Source organism: Cyanistes caeruleus, chromosome 3 (genome assembly GCF_971803275.1).
Source record: "Cyanistes caeruleus chromosome 3, bCyaCae1.hap1.1, whole genome shotgun sequence".
In the NCBI taxonomy this organism is placed as follows: domain Eukaryota; kingdom Metazoa; phylum Chordata; class Aves; order Passeriformes; family Paridae; genus Cyanistes; species Cyanistes caeruleus.
The window spans coordinates 25,447,926-25,452,675 of record NC_141703.1 but is presented as its reverse complement, the minus strand read 5'-3'; the positions used below and the strand labels follow the sequence as shown (position 1 = coordinate 25,452,675).

Sequence of the window (4,750 nt, the reverse complement as noted above, 5' to 3'; positions counted from 1 at the left end):
GATGAATTTTCAGAAATCATTAGACCTACTGTGCTGTGAGCTGTAGAGGAAGTCTCCAGAAGTAATTCCACTGCTTTCATTAGTAGCATAATCACGATCAATTTGTCCTTTAATGGAGATTTTTATGCTGCTGCTGACGATGATGAAGATTTTTTATTTTCAAGCAGCTAAAGCACATATTTTCAGTGAATTTCAGAAAGTAAGCAAATTGGAAAGAAAAAAGTGGAGACTCTGAAAAAAAAAAAGCAGTGAAGGAATGATAATTTACCATACACCTGCAAAAATAGTTACTTTTTAGCATGTAGCAAAGAATTCAACATTCTTGCATTTCCTGGTTTTGTTCTACATCGGTGAGGATGCTGTAGGTACCTGTGTGTAGTGCTAGTTCAGGGGGTTAGGGTATTGCTCCTTTTTGCTTCCTCTGACTGATGCTCTTTGACAAAACCTTTTAATTTCCAAAGCAGTTTTACCAAGCCCACCAAACTGGTCACTCCTACTGTCCTGATTGTATCAGAGAGCATTGAAGCTCTAGAAGGAGATTGCTTGCTGGTTTCTCCCTGTCTTTTGCTCTTGAAATGCTGGAGCTGCATCTCATAGGATTTTGCAGTGTAAATATGTAGTTTTATCCCGACAGAAGTGCAGAGCTTTTGCATCTGCTACAACACGCTGTTCCTTCCCTTTTCTCCTCCCAGCAGAGGAACTCTGGGAGTTACTGGCATCATGGTTGCCCCACTGCCACGAGGTGAGGGTAGAGAGTGGGAAGGTTTATCATGAGGATGCAAAGAAATTTGCAAAGATTTTTGGGGTTTCTGGGGTTCAAATTTGTGAAGGAGATCAGCTGCTGGTGTCTGTTGTGGGAAGGTATAAGAGAGAATGGGGGTCTTTCTCACGAGCTAAAGTCAGTGAGGAAAGTCTTGTTGAAAAGAGCCTCTGGATCAAACCAAAACCTGTTTTCCTAAGAGCGACACTGCCTGCAAATGGAGGCAGATTGAGGTCCGTAACTGGCCACTGCTTTGGATGCATTCTGCTTACTTTAGTCACACAAAATGACGTATTGATGCAAGTTTCCAGGATCCAAACAGGCAGCCCTTTCATAGGCAAAAGCCCTAATGAAGTCACTGGCACGCAGCCTCCGCTGGCCTAAGGCCTGCAGGCTATTTCCCTAGTCAATACACCGGACCTAATCTTATACCCCTTGAGCATCAAACTCCATGCGTACTTTCTGCAACTATTTGTTCTCTTTCTGCAAAAGTGCAAGATTTGTGTGCGGTGGAGTGCGGTGTCAGTGAGCAGCTGCTTCTCCTTCAGCATGAGTTGTTCAGCACACAGACTTCATTGGCTACTGCTTGGACAAAACCACCCTGCAAAGCTGAGGCGAGGAGCAGCGAGGACACAGGCTGCCAAATACAAACCTCCTGTTTCAGTTTGTAAGTGTCTGGAAACAAAACAGAACAAAAATATTCAAGCAAAAGAAAATTTTTAAGGGCTTCAGCAAATATTAAGAAAATATCTATTTTTACCTGGTAAAGTGACTACTTCTAAATTAGTGGGACATGTTAACTCCTCTGGTTAAGTCAAATGCAATCAGTGGAGCTGATTAACAACGAGTTAAGAGTTACCTTGCAAAATGGATTTCATTAGCTCTTTGTAAGCTTAGTCCTTCTGGTTTCTGATCAGTCAGCTGGAAATATTTTTCCCATTCTTAAGAGTGTGAGAAATATAGATTGGAACGGCAACTTCACATATTAGCTTATGGTTACAAAGTGTCATAAAGCACTAAGTTAAAATGATAAAAATCATAGGGATGTTTCCACAAGAATGCTTTGTTTTAGGCAAGGAACTTATATTTGTTCTTTCTTTCCGAAATTTTTGATTAAAGTGTTTCCCATGAGCAAATGTTATAGTGCAATGCCCGGGTATAAAGGTAAAAAACATCTTTTAGAACTGAAAAATTAGTATATCCTCCACACTTCTCAGAAAATTATAGAATGAATAAAGTCATTCTCAGATTTATTTTTTTTATAAGTTTTATACACTTTTTGCAATGCTCCTGTAAGCAGGTGCCCAGGAGCCAAGAAAGCAGCTTCTGTGTGTATTGGATGGATTAGGGCTGAACTGCTGAACTGGATGGGAACAACTTGGCCTGGAAGTAAAAGAGGAGGGAATGAAGGTGATCCAGATTACCAATTAAGTGTGAGTCCTCCCTGTTACCACATCACTGTCACTTGGTAGGATAAGAGCTTGCAGTTCATGCAAAACAGCCCTGAAAGGCTTTGCCTCTAGCTGTGCTAGATCTGATCTAAGCCCACAGGCAGGCTCTAAGCTCAAATATACCTGAAAATATTGGCCTTAAATATTTTGCTTTCTCTGGGAACTGACTTCCTTTGACAACCTGCATCCATGTTGTCATCAAGCTTAGTGTGCTATAAATACGTCCATGATCTTTGATGCCAATCAACTAATACCAGGTCCTTATCACAACAAGCTCACGGTGTTCTCAAGGAGTTATCTTTCTATCTCCTTTTTAAAGATGAAACTAATCCATTGTAAACCCCATAACAAGGAGCCACTCACAGGGTGAAAGTATAAGTGCAGTTTTTAAATGGTATTGTATTTGTCTCATGATGCTTGCCATTAAAGACACAGGTATGAAAAGATGCTCTCTGTTTTTATGCAGCACTGCTGTGGAGATAGAGTACGATTTTCCTTGTGCTTGCCAAAGGGGTTGTGCATGGTTTAATTAAAATGTATTATTATCCTAAGGCTTTTTCTTTTTTAAAGTAAAGTCAAGCACCCTACCAGAGACACAGGACATTCATACACCCAAATCTGTGTCAGCATCCTGCTGGCAGTAAGAGCTTTTACACAAACATCTGATTGCAGAGTCAGAATTCAACAAAGCAAGAAGAAACAGGCTGAAGAGCAACTACCTAAATACATGCAATAACATGGAGAGTGGGAAGCGGAACTGAGAGAACAATAAATGAAGAAACAATGAAAAGGTCAAGCACTTATTCAGAATTCGTAAGTACAAATGTTGCAGTTCAAGCAGTGCAGGTGAAAAATGAAACTGTCTCTTCACAAATTTTTTTTTACTCCATATTTCTTTTTTCCAGCTCATGAATACCACTGAAGGAAATCTTGCTTATAGTGGAAAAACCCAAACATGAGATGCAAGTACTACATCAAAACAGAACAAAGCCCCATTTTTGTGTCTGTCTTCAGGAGAAAGCACTGAATTAAAAAAAAAAGGTACATTTTGTGCAAATGACGTTGGAGCATTTGATGCCAAAACATGATCTTCCATCCTTCCTTTTCATGTAGTGCTAGTTCAGTCAGAAATGGGTGGATGGCAGAACCCTCATTTGCTGTGCAGGTGAGCTGGGGCAATACATGTGTGGTGATCATGATTCTCCAACTGCAGAGTTCCCAGAGCATCTGGAGCAGAGTGTTCCCTGACTGTGGGGGGCTCACAGGTGGCTCTTGTGCCCACACACATACTGAGGCTGGGTGGGGGCAGAGGGCAGGTGTGCCCACGTGTAGGTGAAGAGTTTTGAGGAAAATGGAAGAAGGAAATTGTCATCTCAGGGGTTGTGAAGTCTAATACTATTTGAGATACTTTTACAGCCATCAGACCAAGCTCTCTTGGAAAGGACAAAAGCAAGCCAACATGGCATATTGAAACTCCCATATGTGGTACCTTCAGAGATTCCCTTCAGCAGTGGTGTATGCCATCACTACTCCTTACTCAGGAAAATTTATGTCCTTTTCTCAAATATTCTTCAGTGCTGTTTAAATCCCTCATCTTCTCCATCCCCTTCCTACAGTGCATATGTTCCTCTGCTCTCTGGTAGTTCTCCTTCGGTATGTGTTTCCTTGGCATGAGGTCCTTTCCTCCTCTGGACTTCCTGCATCATCACCTTCTCCCCCTGGCAATTCTGGCCCCACTGGTTTTTTGTATAGATCTTGTACAGTTTTTTCTTCATGATCTAGAAGAAGCAAAACAGAGGTTCAGTGTCAGACAACCCTTGATGAAAAAGGAAGGGATGGGTCTAACAACTCCATGAACCTGCAAGTCACTGGCACTTGGAATCCTCTTAGCTCTGGCTGGGCCTGGTTGCAGTACGTGACTGGGCTGTAGAAACTGGTTTTCTCAGAATGACAAGACAGCAAATGGAGTACCACAGCTTTGAGAAACAAGTGTGATTACACAGTAGCCTAATTTCTATTTAAATATAATCCAGAATTGCTTCTGCATTTCTCTGGCAACATGCTGGAGTAAAAATTTAAAAAAATATATTTTTTTTTTAAAAAAGCAAGCGAAAGCAAACAAACTTTCAAATTAATCCCCCTATCAACTGCATTACAACTAATACAGTTACATCAGGGTTTCCTTTGGGTCAATATTTTCTTTTGCCTGAAGGCCAAATAGGTATTTAAGCATCACCTAATAACCAAAGACCAAATACAAGCACCAGGCTGACATGTCATCCATTTCCCACCCCCTCCAGATTGTTTCTGTCTGTCTCATGCCCTTCAAATGGCAATGCAAAGCCCATATGCTAGGGTGTCAGGGAAAAATTCCCAACACGGCATCTGGCTGCATGGCAGATCCCGAGGCAGTTGGTGTGTCAGTTTTGGAGCTGCCTCTGCTTTTCTCATGTACCAGGGGTTGGTGATGGAACTGCCTTGTCACCCCACCAAACACTTTGGATTCCAAGGAATCACTAGGTTTGTGTTTGTCAATAAG

At 41.5% G+C, this 4,750-nt stretch overlaps 1 long non-coding RNA gene across 1 annotated transcript; it reads left to right on the top strand.

Moving 5' to 3' along the window:
• The first annotated feature begins 1,170 nt into the window (after positions 1 to 1,170).
• On the top strand, positions 1,171 to 3,268 carry LOC111922764 (uncharacterized). The gene is made up of 3 exons (XR_002860711.2): positions 1,171 to 1,427; positions 2,884 to 3,024; positions 3,117 to 3,268. It is a non-coding gene; the product is annotated as an uncharacterized LOC111922764 (long non-coding RNA).
• The last annotated feature ends 1,482 nt before the right edge of the window (positions 3,269 to 4,750 follow it).